Consider the following 15,706-nt stretch of genomic DNA (forward strand, 5'->3'; position numbering starts at 1 on the left):
CGAATGTAAGGAACAGAAGAGCTGTTCTTGAGATTCTAGAATAACCCAATACTCCAAGAAAGTGGCAGCAGGACCAACCCTGACCTTCCTTCCAGAAGTATAAAGAGTCCAGCCTTAACATCAAATCTGAAGTGATTAAACAGGCTAGACTAATGAGCAGACCAAAAAAAAAAACTATCGTCAAAAGCTATTATTGTGACAGTGATGCTTAAGACATAAAATCATTTTTAAAAAATTACTCCAAAACATCTACAGGTAAAGCTTCAAAGAAGAATATAGTTGGGGCATAAATTCAGATAGAATTCCTGGAAGAGATGAAGCAAAAGCTTTTTTAAAAAAAGTTTAAAATGTTTCTTTCAATGAAATGAGAGCACTAGAGGAAAAATTAGAAAGGAAATGAGAAGTATGGAAGAAAGAATTTGAAAAAAAAATTAACAGCTTTGCATAAAAAGTACAAAAGCTTTCTTAAACAATAAACTCCATGAAAATTAGAATTGGTCAAAGAAAAGCCAATAATTCCATGACACATCAAAAAATATTAAAAACAAACCAAAAGACTAGAAAAAATAGAAAAGTAAGGTATCTTACAGCAAAAACAACGGACCTGGAAAACAGATAGAGGAGAAAGAAATTAAGAGTAATTGGGCTACCTGAATGATATGACCAAAAAAAGAAATCCTAGACATCAAATTGCAAGACATCTTAAAAGAAAACTGACCCAAACCTCTTAGAACCAGTTGCAAAATAGAAATAAACAAAATTCAGCAGTTGCCTCTGAATTAAATCCCAAAATGAAAAGTCTGACATACATCAGAGTTCAGAACTTCAAGATCAAATAAAGCACATGGAAAGAAATAATACAAGTACAGAGGAGTCATAGTCAGGATCATACAAGATATAGTAACCACCACTGTAAAAAAAGTGGAGCTTGGAATAAGGCATGCCAGAAGGCAAAGAATATGAGCTTACAGCCAATAATAACTAACCCAGCAAAACTGAAAATAATACTATGGTGTTGGGAAAGTGGGGAAGTAGAGTAGGGGTGGGAGAAATTAGAATGGATCTTTGATGAAATAGAGGGCTTCCAAGTATTCCTAATGAAAAGATCAGAACTGGGCAGAAACTTTGAAATTTAAAACCAGAATTAAGAGAAACATAAAAAGGTAAACATAAATAAACAATTATAAGGAACTAAACAAGGATAAACTACTACATTGAAATACAGGGAGATGGTACATGTGTCCCCTCTGAACATTATCATTATTAGGGTCGCAGTGGTAGTCTAATTAGACAGAAGATCTAGGAGTGGTTTTGTTATGTGTGCATCTGAAAAGATGAAAGGACAGAAGAGAAATACACTGGGGTGGGGAGGTAAAAGAAAGTTTAGGAAAAATGATCTCACATAATCAGGGCATGCCAGTAGATATCAATAGGAATAAGGAAGGCGAAGCCCTTGACACCTGAAACCTCAATCTTATCTGATCTAGTTAAAGGAGGGAAGAACACACACACACACACACACACACACACACACACACACACAGAGTATTGGGTACAGAAATACATTTTGCTTAATGAGAAGATAGGAAGGAAAGTGGAAAACAGGGAAGGATTAGTCCTAAGCAAAACAAACTTTAACTAAGGACTTGCAAAAATATTTTTAACTCTTTTTGACAGTAAAGAATGGGATCCTGAGGGCATGTCCATAAATTATGGAATGGCTGAACTAGTTATGATATGTAAATGTGATGATGAAATACCATTGTGCTGTAAGAAATGATGAAGAGGATGGTTTCAGAAAAATCTCAGAAGGTTTGTATGAGCTGATACAGACTGAAGTGAATGAAGGACAATTTATACAATATGGTAAAGATAGACAACTTTGAAAGGGTCTGGATCTCTAACAGTTGTAATGATCAAGCACAATTTCATAGGATTGTAAAAACATGCTACCTACCTTCTGATAGAGAGGTGAAGGAAGAGGATTGCAGAATGAGACATTTTTTTTATCATGGGGAAGTGTGGAAATTTGTTTTGTGACTATACATTTCTAACGTATAGTTTGTTTCTTTTTCATTCTGAATGATGGGGCAGGAAGGGAAAGAAGGTGGATTTTTGCTGATTGAAAAAAATACTTTTCATGCTGTTTGCATGAAATATGAAATAGCTGGGCTATTTTCTCCACATAGAAAAATGAACTTATTGTTTATGAATGGTTTGTTTGGATTTTTTGGCATAGACACTATGTGAATATTAAGAAATCCCCTGGAGAAATGTTTTTCCATGGAACGGCAAGATTTATGTTGCAGGCTCATTTTTAAGAGCATTTCTTTGAAAACTTTATAGTGAGAATGATTCTTTGAGCTCCCTACAAGCACATGGAGATATAAAGTTCTCAAAAAATCTGTACCTTTGTTATTTTATCTCCTTTGGAAACGATTGAACTATTCCTTGGTATGATTCTGCCTGCCCAAAGCACAGACCTGTCTTATGAAATGGTTTCTTCAAAACTTACCTTTATTTATTACAAAGCATTCTCCTACTAAATTTAAATACAAAACTCAAGTCAATGGTATTTAAAATAACTGGTTTGTGATAAAACCATTCTGGAGATCATTTTGGAATTGGCCCCAAAGTCTATAAATCTGTCCATATTCTTTGACCCAGAAGTAGCGCTAGTAGGTTTGTATCCCAAAGAAATATAAAAAAAAAGGAAAGAAAAAGGACCTATTTATACAAAAATATTTATAGCAGCTGTTTTTATAGCAACAAAGAATTGCCAGAGCTAGTTTAGTGTTTGGGAGGTTTTGAACAAAGTGAGGGAGAGAAGAGGTATTAGACTGCTTACCAGACTGAAGGAGTAGAGAGCTTTTGTACTGACCTGATTGTTGTATGTCTGTGAAACCTGGATGTATACCAGCACCATGCCAGGAAACTGAATCACTTCCACCTGATCTTAGGAAGATTCTGAAGATCAAGATACCGGACATTGAGGTCCTTTCTCAAGCTAAACTGCCCAACATTCAAATTCTACTGCAGAGAACACAACTCCAGGTGTACGTTTGCCACTGTTTTATGGAGAGCTCACACAAGGAAGGCTCTCACATGGTAGTCAGAAGAAGTGATACAAGGACACTCTCAAGGACTATCTGAAAAACTTTGGAATCAATTGTATGACATGGGAGACATTGACACAGGACCGCCCAACATGATGTGTCCATGTCAAAGAAGGCACTGTGCTCTATGAATGAAGCAGAATTGCAGTAGCTAAAAATAAACATGCAAATATGGAGATATCTCCACTCTGAATGTTTATATGGACTATTTGTGTGATAGAGCATTCCAAACTTGTATTGGTTTGAGCAACCATAGTCGGACACACTGTACACTGACCCCACTGTAGTGTTATCATTTTAGTCATCTTTGAGAATAAAGGACAACAACCAACCAGTCATTTTCAGTTATATCCAACTCTTCATGACCCTATTTGGGATTTTCTTGATAAAGACACTGGAGTGGTTTGCCATTTCCTTCTCCAGCTCATTTTACAGATGAGGAAGCTGAAGCCAATGGGGTTAAGTGATTTGCCCAGGGTCACACAGCTAGTAAGTGTCTAAGTCAGGATTTGAATTCAGGAAGTTGAGTCTTTCTGACTTCAGGTCTGGCACTCTATCCTTAAGTGAAAAAGTGGAAATTGATGGAATTTATTCTGTAAAATTTGGATTCAGTCAAAAGGTGATACTTAAAGATCTAGAAAGCCACATGTGGCCTCAAGACCACAGGTTCCCCACCCTTGATCTAAATGAATGCTCTTCACATGGCAAATAAATATTATTAGGCTGCTTAACTTCACATATAGCAAAATGGTAACTTGCAAGAGAAGCATATGGCAAGTGGCTGTTTGCACAGGCGAACCTGAGAAGGGAGTTCCTGAATCTCCAAATCCTGACTGTCTTCTGCCTTTCTCTTCCTTTTTATGAGCACAGTAAATGACAAGACTAGATCTAAGTATGTCTTTAACGTAGTGATCTTTCCGCTATACCACAGCTGAGTGATTTCAGCACTGAGAAGCAGAGATATCAAAACTGTGGTGTAGTGTAAAGAACATGGAAATATGGAGTTTGAGGACTTCACCACTTACTAACTATATTAGTTTAAGCTGACTCTTAGTTTCCACATCTGTAGAATGGCCATAATAATGTGTGTTTGGGAGGTGTTGTTGATCAAATGATCCCCAAACAATAGAGTCCTCCAACACACTTAGTAGAATTATTGAACATAAGGGGCAAAAACCAGAGATAATGAGGACTGATCCCTTTCAGACTCTGAATGGTTGTGTTCACAGCTGGACAAGGGAGTGAAACCTTGAGTGGCTCAGTCTTGAGGGATTCTTTCATAAAAGATAGATGGTACAAAACTGAGAGTCACCCTTTAAAAGGTGTATTCTTTAGACTTTGATGGGCCAGTATAAAAGAAAAGTATTGAACTTTAGCCTGTATGAAGCAGTTCCACCATTGAGCCATGCTCCCAGTAACATTTAAAAAAAATGTCTGAGCAACCTCTAAAAAGGTTAGGGGAAATAGTGTGAGGACTTCTGAGCCCTGCTGTGCAGTACATTTAGCCTTGACCACATGTGTACTCAGTGTATATGCTGATTATTCTCACTGATGCTATGTATTTTTGTGGTAGGGTACAACCCAGGTTTATTGGGGGGGGAGCTATTTTGTCACTAGTATTCATGCTATGCCCTTTCGGTAACTGCCTTTGCCTTGAGTTCATTACATCAATTGGGTGACTATTAAAGATGAAATTACTAATGGACACTCCCAAGCTACAACTGTGAAAGTAAGGACCCACAGAGTAGCTCAAACCAGGGTAATCATCCCTTGGGGGACTCAGCTTGCGACTGAAATTTGAGGGACAGAACCCCAGAGGTGACATTATACACACTTGTTCTACAGAGTCATATTAAATATCAAATAAGCTAAAGCACTTTGTCATCAGTCAATAAACATTTATTAAGCAGGCCAATGTATCAGGCAATATGTTATTAGGGATAAATATGAAGAAGAAAAATACAATCCCTGCTTTCAAAGAGCTTACAATCTAAAGGGGGAAGACTATACAGAAATGGAAGCTGAAAAGAGGGGAGACTGGTCTGGGAGACCTTAAATAGAAGTTCTGGGAAAAGTTCTTCAATTCGAGAGACTCCCTAGGGCAAGAGGGCACTGATCATATGAATATCATAAAAGCCCATGTCAAAATAAGAGGTTTTTGTTATCAATTAAGAGTACGAGGTTATATCAAATTGCTTATTGTCTCAAAGAGAGAAGGGAAGAGGGAGAGAGAGAATTTGGAACTTAAAATTTTTTTAAATGAGTTGGTTTTTTGGTTCATAGTTATTCTTCAAACAATAATCCTATAACTGTATGCAATGTTTTCTTAATTCTGCTCCCTTCACCCTTCATTATTTCATGCAAGTCTTTCTAAAATCAACCTGCTCATTATTTCATACAGCACAGTAGTATTCCATCACAATCATATACCACCATTTGTTTAGCTATCCCCCAATTGATGGACATCTCCTCAATTTCCAGTTTTTTACGACCACAAAGAGAGTTGCTATAAATAATTTAGAATATATAAGCTCTTTTCCTTTTTCCCTGATATCACCTTGAGAAACAGGTCTAAACAGTAAATCAAGGGTACATACAGTTTTTATACTCTTTGGGCATAATTCCAGATTAGTGGTTGGATCAGTTGACAATTCCACCAACAATGTACGTGTCCCAATTTTTCCACATCCCCTCTAATATTTGTCATTTTCCTTCTATTATTTTAGCTAGTCTGAGAGGTGCGATTAATATTGTTTTAATTTGCATTTCTCTAATCAAGACTGATTTAGAGCATTTATTTACATGACTAGATAGCTTTGATTTCTTCATCGAAAAACTGCTTGTTCATATCCTTTGACCAATTATCAGTTGAGGAATGACTCACATTCTTATAAATTTGATAAAATTCTCTATATATTTAAGATATGAGACTTTTATCTGACAAACTGTCTATAAAATCCTCCCCCCAATTTTCTGCTTTCCTTCTAATCTTGGTTACATTGGTTTTATTTGTACAAAACGTTTTTAATTTAATGTAATCAGAATGATCCATAAAATGAATTTTTAAAAATAGTTTTTACATGTAATTGGGGAAAAATAAAATACTATTCGGAAAGAAAAAAAACCAGCACTAGGATAAGAAAGTGTGACCTTGGGCATTTCACTCCTACTGAGGCTTTAGTTTTCTCCTCAGTAAAATGGGGATAACATCTGTTCTACCTACTTTGTAGGGTGTTTGTTTTGATAATTACATGAGATAATCATTGTGAAAGTGCTTTGAAAAAATATCAGAAAGGAGTTCACTCTGCTTAGACTAGACTATTCTAGGGGAAAGTTGACACTGAGAAGCATATACACTAAGACATCTGAAAACCAGAACTGATAGGGAGCTTAAAGATCATATAGTCCAAACCCATCACTTTTCTGACAAGGAAACCAAGGGAGGGAAGGTCATGTAACCAAGCTGGGATTCAAACTGAAGTTCTCTGATTCAAAGGAGAAACACAGTTGGATAGCTGAATAGCCAGCACCCTGGAAATCCAGTTCAATTCAGGAACACTTAGTAACACAGCACTCATTCTTCTGAGCTCTTTCTCTGAAGACACTTCCCTCTCTGTACCTCAGTTTTCACATCTCTAAACTGGGTGCATTAAACTGGATCATCTGTACAGTCCCTCCCTGCCCTAAAACCTATTGAATAATAAGTCAGTCGGTCAACAAATATTTTATTAATAGGCTTACCAATTACTTGAAAGGTTCCATGGTCTCCATGGAAGTGAACTAGGTTTAGGGATTGTTTCCAAGTGTCTTTGAAAATGTTAGTGAGATTTTTTTAATGGAGAAGCACCAGCTTTTCTTCCTGTTTGCACTGAGAATGTGTCCCACCATTCCTCTACCAGCTCCTACCAATTCCCCCCAAGTCAGGTAGCACAAAGAATAGACATTCCTAGTGAGCTTCCTAACGGAGAAAGGGGCAGTCCCTCCTCAGTCATCCCTAGATTGTCCTGGTGTTTCCTGCTCCCACACCTGCTCAGGCCTGAATTACTGTTAACATTTTACTAAACATTTTTATGAGAGGGCCACCTTAACAACTTCCAGGGAAATAATTCCCACCCCCCACCACAGGCTCCCCTTCCCCCACCACCAGGCCATTCAATGTGAACAATTCCATCTCTGGTTTTATGTATTTGGCATAAACATTTCTTACAGCTCATAAACACCTTTGCCATTTATCAGTGTCATGAAAGATGTTTATGGCCTGAATATGAAAACGAAGAGGGAATTCATGTTTAAGTAAACAGACTGTGTTATGCTTTTTTTAAAGAAATATTTCTCCAAACGGGCAAACGAGTGTGCAGATGTGTCCGCGTTTATGTCTGTCTCTCTGGATAGATACACACACATACCTATATTCTCCACTCTGAATATAATTTATTGCTTCAACTGTTTAATATAGCTCAGTAAAAGCCTTGGTCTTGCAGTTTCAAACAGCTGCTAGCTTCCTGTTTGCCCACCTTTTATAGGAATATTCCGTTGCAAAGTGGAGGAAAAACAATTAAAAAAAAAAAAAGAGCAAGGTTGGGCAAAGCAAGAGGTTAATAAAAATCCAGTTTGTCTCTTCAGAAGTAGCCTTCTCCCACCCCCCAGTGCATAAGCAGGCTTCCTCTGCCAAACCCCGAAAAGTGCCTTTGTATTGACAGATGCCATTTGTTCATTTACGATGTGATAATCAAAACCTTCGGCGTTACTCAATGTTATTCTTTTCCTCTCCTGACAGGAGGGCACCAAATGGTTTGTAGTCCACTCAGCAGGCATTTTTCATTAGAGATGATAAGTTTAAGATGAAGTATGTTAGAGAGTAGGAGTTTAGAAGAGGTGCAGTGTTAGTCGGAAAATAAAGATGTCTATCTGCGGGCACATCCCACCACCCGATGAACTCAGTAAATAGTGTAGGGCGTTTTATACAGGCGTTCGCACAGCAGAAGCCTTGGAAATGCCTTCATTGTATACAGTAACAGCAATATTATTTTAAAACAACTTTGAACAAATAAGTCATTTTGACCACCATATATACCCAAAGTAACTATAAAGGACATCTGAATGTTCTCTGCATCCAGAGAAAGAACTGATAAATAGAAGTATGTATAGAATGGTTTTACATATATAAACACATACACACACACACACATACACACATATATATTTGTGTCTAATGTAGCCATCTCGGGGAGGAAAGGGGTAGAGAATAAAAAAAAGAAATTTCCACAATAACTTTATTATATATTTAAAAGGAATAGCAAATTGTACACAAATGATTTGCAGCTTCTGTGTCATCATCTTTTCTTTTATTATACTATGTTGTGGAAATGCTTGTTTTATTCTATAAATTAAAAATAAAATAAAATATGCAAGGAAATGCTTTCCTTTTACACATTTATACATAGTGGAAGCATATCTTTTGAGTGACATGCATCCAGACTCCTGCTCTTCTAAAGCTGTTTATGCGTACTCTCTCGTTAGACACCCAAACATTATCACCTACTTTCTCAGGGTTTTTTTGGTCCATCTTTGACAGATAGCATGTCATGGTAGAGAGCTAGTCTTAGAGCCAAAAGGTGGTGGCTGTCTTTTATTCTTAAAGAACATCAAAATGACACCATGATGTCAGGGTCAACATACAGTGTGTCTGACTGTGGCTGATCAGACCAATATGATCTTAGAAGACTCTACCGCAGGTCAGGCACATATGAACATGAGCCAAGAAAACTTAGGGCCAAGTCTGACCTCTGACATATAACAGCTAGGTGACCAGGAGCAAATTTCGTCTCTTTTAGCACTTTACCAATGGTGTCAAACTCATAAAGAAACCAATCCCCATAGGAAGGAAATTGACTTTAAAAAACCACAAATTAACATTATCTATATTGTATATTTTTATTTATTTTGTTAAACATTTCCCAATTACATTTTGGACAACAAATTAGAAATAACCAAGTTATACTAAGAAATCTACCAGATCAAAAAAAGAAAGAAAGAAAGAAATCTACCAGATTCCTCCTTTCTTTAAAAAAAAAGTTCTGGGCTTGTTTCACTCAACATTTCAAATTATTGTCAGGTTGAGAATCATGTTTACACTGATCAGTTATAATAAACAAGATTATCTTTCCTTCAACTGTTTTTCAATAAAGTTATATGCAAAAATACATGGGCATAAACCATAAATATTGCTACCTACTAGTAGCTAGAAATATATATTATTTTTATCATGTAAATATATCCCCTCCCCCCAAAAACGTCTCATATTGTTCTTTTCAAGTAGTTATCCTTTGAGCTTATTTTGTGTTTAATTTGGAAGGCCATTTTCAACAAAAGTCATTTTTCTCCCCATAAGAAACATTCTTTCTCTGAATGATCATTGAATTATCATTGGTATTCTGAATTCTTGCCCCTTCCTAAAAAAATTTTTTTAAACCCCAGAGCTTCTCAGTAGCCTAAAGGATGGAATAGTGTAATCCTGGGGAAATGATTTGTGGGGCACATGTCTCAGAGGCTCATTCTCCTTTCATCTGCTTTCAGTTACTAGGAGACTTCTGAAAATCGGTTTTGTAGCTGTAATAAAATTCATTCTGTGGCCTAGCAAACACACCAAATGGCAAGTCCAATTTAGGAGCCCAGAGATCACATAGAACAAAGAGAAAAATCATAAGTTTTCACAGGGAAGAAAAAATCATTTGCCTTTAATGAAGTACCTTAAACATAGTAGGAGCTCAAGAAATATTTGTTGCATGAAGTGGAATAAATTGCATCTGTTTTCCAGGGAAGGGAGCAAAGAGATAGAAAAGAAAAAGAAAATCATATCATGAAAAGAAAAATGTGTCCCTATGTCTGGTTTACCTTTGGTTATGAGTACTCAGCAGAGGCAAACAAGCCCCATTTCAGAAAGGAAATCAATCCATGAAATGTATCTTTCACATCTCATGATTTAACACTCGTAAAACCTGATAGTGAACATTATTCACTTTGTGAACATTCACCTTGTAAGAAACCAAAAAAGACAGAAATGAGCTTCAGATTGGAGGGGTTATTTTTAGACAGCTCTGTCATCTGGGAGCTGATAGATCCGAGGGTCAAAGGCCACTGATGGATAGAAAGAAAATTAATGCCATGCTAGGAGCCTTTCAGTAGAGTTAGCATTCATCTAGACAATTCTTTTGAGACGCTTGAGAGGATGCTCTATTAACTGAACTTGTACTAAAACTTTGGATCTCATATAGGAAGGGCATAGCTATATTTTTTAAAATAGAGAGAAATTCTGCATTTACTTCCAGGGTCCTACCAATAGATTCAAAAGGACTGGCTAATTTACAGTGAAACAATCATAGATTATTGGGAATGGAAGGAACTTTAGAACGTAGAACAGAGTGCTGAAAGGGACCTTACATATAATTTAGTCCAATTCATTCATTTTAGTGAGGGAAATAAGGCTGGAGAGGGGAAGTAAATTTTTTAAGATCACACAGCTTATCTATCTCAGTTAGGATTTGAACTCCAGTCTCCCATTTCTCTGTGAGTGACTCCTCCCATCAGGTGGCTTCCTGTTGCTGTCCAAGTTAATAAAAGTAGTAACAAAACAATAACAAATATCCTGTTTGCATAACGCATCCTTTTCTTATTCTGTGGTTCTTCTATTGGGACTGGCAGTGGAGTACACTACATATAACCCTAACTAAGGTAAAACCTACAACAGTGGCCAGGGAAATTTTGACAATTATCCTGGAGGTTCAAAATGGAAAAGCTATGACAGCTGAGCTGATGTCAGGTGAGGGGGTAACGCTTAGCAGAGTAGGTGAGCAAACTTAATATGAATAATCAATTTACAGATTCATGTGAATTTATTCAGTCTTGTTTGCCTTGAATCCTAGCTGTCTTGGCAGTGTATCACTTGAGTCTCAGCAAAAGAGACTGGAAGAAGACTTGGAATCCAAAGGTCTGGGTTCAAATCCCAGCTCAGCTACTTACCACTTTTCAGTACCAGGCAAGTAATTTCATTTCAATAGGCTTCATTGCCTTTCCCCAGAGACATTCTATGTTCTAAAGTCTATGATGGTTTCACTGTAAATTGGCCAGTCCTTATGAATCTGTCAACATGTGCAAAATGTTGAACTAAATGTTCATTTAATGATGCAGTCAGCTCTTCTACTAAATGACTAGAATTTCAGCTCATTTTTGAAAGGTATACCTATTTCTGGGAGCAGCGTAATCATTTTTACAGATTTACCATGCTCCCCAAATATTTCTGTACCACAGTGTGTATAAGCAGATTCGTAGGTACCACATTAAAAGATGTTATGTGCCTGCACTGTCTAATCTTTTCCATTTCACAGAAATAACTGTGAAGCCAAGATGGCTTCAGATAAACTCTTCCTGTGAACCTGAATGGAGAGAACTGACCACAAGACTTCAATTCCTTTTGCCTTGATCTCCCACTTGTGAATCTTGGCAGTTTTTCAGTTCTCTGAAAAGGCTGTTATTGTGGTCACATCATCACTATAGCAGGATGATGTCAAGCACTCTGAAAGAGCCTGGGAAGATCCATCTTTGCATCATCATAGCTAGGCAGAGCCCAATGGAAGCAGAATTGTTGGGGGCTGTATACTATGCTAGAATGGGTGAGTATGGCTGGACTGGGAAGTTAAGTGACCAAGTTCTAGTCCTGTCTAGTTGGGTGATCAAGCAGTCAGTTGATAAGCATTTATTAAGTACCTAAGATATGTCAGGCACTGTGCTAAGTGCTAGAGATACAAAGAAAAGTAAAAGGCTCTCAAGAAGCTCACAGTCTAATGTGGGAGACAATATACAAACAACAATGTACAAGCAAGATATTAACAGGCTAAAATGGAAACAATCAGCAGAGGGAAGGCACTAGATACAGGTACTAGATACGGGATGGGGAACCTGCAGCCCTGAGGCCATATGTGGCCTTCTAGGTCCTTGGGTGTGCCACTTTTGACCAAGTTCAAGTTTTACTGAAGAAATAATTTTATTAAGGGGATTTGTTCTGTGAAGTTTGGATTCAGTCAAAGGGCCACACTTTAGGACCTAGAAGGTCATATGTGGCCTCAAGACCGCAGATTACCCACCCTTGCACTAGAATTAAGAGGAATCAAGAAAGACTGCTTGTATAAGGTGGTATTATAAGGAAGGAAGTCAGGGAAGCCAGAAGGCAGAGATGAGGAGGGAGAGAATTCCAGACATGGAAAAATGCCCAGAGTTGAGAAATGGTGTGTCTTATTGAAGAGACAGCAAGGAACCCAGTGTCACTGAAGGGAAGGGTGTGTGTGTGTGTGTGTGTGTGTGTGTGTGTGTGTGTGTGTGTGTGTGTGTCTGTGTGTGTGTGTGTGTGTGTGTGTCTGTGTGTGTGTGTCTGTGTCTGTGTCTGTGTCTGTGTGTCTGTCTGTGTCTGTGTGTGTGTGTGTGATAAAAGGCTTTAAAAGAAAAACAGAGGATTTCATATTTGAGCTGGAGGTATAGGGAGCCCCTGGAGTCTACTAAGGAGGGAGTATGACATGGCCAAACTTTCACTTTAGGAAGATCACTTTAACAGCTGAGGGGAGGCTGGGCCAGAGTGGCAAGGAGACCAAGGAGCAGGAAATCGCAATAGTCCAGGCATGAGGTGATGAGGACCTCCATTAGAGGACTGGCAATATCCGAGGAGAGAAGTGGGCACATATGAAACACATTACAAAGGTAAAATCACCAGGCCTTGGCAACAAATTGAATATAGGGTGTAGGGATGATCAGGCAGTCAGTCAATAAGCATTTATTAAGTACCTACTATTTGTCAGGCACTGTGAGGAGAGAGTAGGTCCCGAACCTGGGAGACTGGAAGGATGGTGGTCAATGATAGAAAGAATAATTAGGAAAAGGTATCAAAGCACTCAAGCTCTGTGCCCAAATTTCTTAGTTTCTAACATGATAGGATCTTATATATGAATATGTGATGCTTTACTGTTAAAAACAGCAATGCTGTAACGTTCAGTGTTTCAATGGGTCCTTACAACAACTCTGTGAAGTAGATAATTCAAGTTATGATGAGCCCCATTTTACAGATGAAGAAGCTTAGGCTCAGACAGGGAAAATGATTTACAAGTTTTACAGGATTTCAAATTGGTTGGGGCCCCAGGGATCATCTATTCCAGCTCTTGAATTTTACAGATTAAAAAAAAATCAACATATAGAGGTGAAATGACTTGCTCAAAGTAACACAGCTAGTAAGCAATAAACCAAAATTTTAACTCAGGTCGTCTGACTGCCAATCCACTGCCTTTTCTGTTATACTGTCCTGTTTCTCCCATAGTCCTGTAGCTTGTAAATGGCACAACCAGAACTCGAATCCCTGTCTTCTCACTCTGAGTCAAGTGTCCTTTCTACTACTGATAAAAATAGCCATAGCGAGGATTTATTTGGTACATACTACATGCCAGAAACTGTACTTAGTGCTTTGTAAATATTATCTCATTTGATACTCACAACAACTTTGGGCAGTAGGAGCTATTATCATTTTACAGATGAGGAAACTGAGGCAAATAGGAATTAAATGGCTTGTCCAGAGTCACACAGCTAGTATCTAAGGCTGGATTTGAACTCAGGCCTTCCTGACTCCATCCACTGCCCCACCTAGTTGTTCCTATAACCAAATGAGATCGTGTATCACTCTGGAATGGAAAAACTATATAAATATCAGCTCTTGGTATTAATCCATTTTTGTTAATGAGAAAAAAATACATCCTTTCCACAAAGTGAAGATAAATATTTTGATGGAAATGGCTAGAAAGTGTAGTGTACTAGAAGGTATAGAATCCTGGACCTGAAATCCAGCTAGATACCTGGCACAGTCAATAGAGTGATAAGTCTGACGCAGGAAGACCTGAGTTCAAATCTAGACTCAAACACTAGATGAATGACTCTGGACAAGTCACCCTATTTGCCTTTGTTTCTTCAACTGTTAAATACAGATAATACCACCTGCCTCAGAGTTTTTGAGAAGATCAACAAATAATATTTGAAATGTTTAGCCCAGTACTTGGCACACAGTCAGATCCATATAAAAGCCCCGCCCTCCACATGACCTCAGACAAGTATCTTATACTCTCTGAACCGTTCCACCTTCCTGCCCTCTGACCATGATATGAGTTAAGCTAGATTTGGCATAAAAGCCAGGATTCAATTGACTCAGGGGAAAGATAAGGATCAAATCTTACCTCCTTCACACAGCTTCCTCATGACTTCCAACTGTGCTTTCCTGGTCACCTGGGGATATACGGGACACCCATTCCTATGAGATCAATGTTCTTCTGATTTGGTGATTGCCACAAGGCAAGGCAAGTCATCACATCCTGCCCATATGGAAATGAGGAATACAGGAGAGGCTTGTCTTTATCAGCTAAATGCTACTGTATTCTTGTTGTAAATCCTTTCTGTTAAGACTAAGTAAATCTCCTTTAGTTCAACCACCTTTGAGTACCTGATTTCATCCCAATGCTGAACATGAATAGGGTACAGGCATAAGGCCCACCCCTAATAGCTGCTCTCTAAATTCTCTTCTAGTTGTAAAATATTCTTAATCTATGATTCTTAATCTATGATAGACCCTTTTTGCTTCTTTCTCTATATTAGTTCACTTGGTGATCTCATGGCGGGAACAGAGCCAAGGTGGTAGATCAGAGGCAGCAACCAACTTAACTCTCCCAAAATTCCATCCAAACAACTTTAAAATAATGCCTCAAATAGAATTTTGGAGGAGCAGAGACAGTAAAAGGTCAGAGTGAAACTTTCTTCCAGCCCAAGACAACTTTGGAGGCTAAAAAGATATCTGTGACTCATGTCTGTAACACTGTCCCAGAATCAGTGGGGAGACTAGGTGGTAGCAACAGAAGTAGCAGCAGCTCCAGGAGTTCTCAAGTCAGAGATGGTAAGGGGACCTGGCAACTGCTCAGGAAGAGATTACGGGGATCCCTATGCTAGCAGGACAAGATGCTGTTTGGCCAATCGATTGCCTATACCCACTTCTGAGTCATAGTTCAAGGACTGAGCAGAGCACTTTCAGTCAAGAGTGAGTAGGAGGTCTGAGGGCAAAGAACTGGAAACTGAAGGAATACACATCAATGGGTGAATGGTTGAACCACTTATGTTATATGAATGAGATAGAATACTATTGTGCTGCAAGAAATGATGAAGGGGATGGTTTCAGAGAAACCTGGGGAGACTTATATGAACTGATGCAGAGTAAAGTGAGGAGAACAAGGAGAATTTATACGATAACAACAAGATTATAAAGATAATCAGCTTTGAAAAACGTAGGAACTCTGATCAACAATGACCAATCACAATTCTAGAAAACTCATGATGAAAGATGCTATCTACTTCTAGATAAAGAACTGATAGATTCAGAGAGTGAATTGAAGTGAATTTTCTTTTCTTTTCTCTTCTGTCTTTCTTTTGGACATGGCTAATGTAAGAATTATATGGCTATGCATATTTGTAATCGGTTTTATGTTTCTTGTTTTCTCAATTGTTGGGAGAAGAGAGAA

General features: G+C 38.1%; 1 pseudogene; it reads left to right on the forward strand.

Moving 5' to 3' along the window:
• The window catches only part of LOC140518692 (splicing factor Cactin pseudogene), a 57,250-nt pseudogene that overhangs the window by 9,585 nt on the left and 31,959 nt on the right, over nucleotides 1–15,706 (forward strand).

Source organism: Notamacropus eugenii, chromosome 1 (genome assembly GCF_028372415.1).
Source record: "Notamacropus eugenii isolate mMacEug1 chromosome 1, mMacEug1.pri_v2, whole genome shotgun sequence".
Taxonomy (NCBI): domain Eukaryota; kingdom Metazoa; phylum Chordata; class Mammalia; order Diprotodontia; family Macropodidae; genus Notamacropus; species Notamacropus eugenii.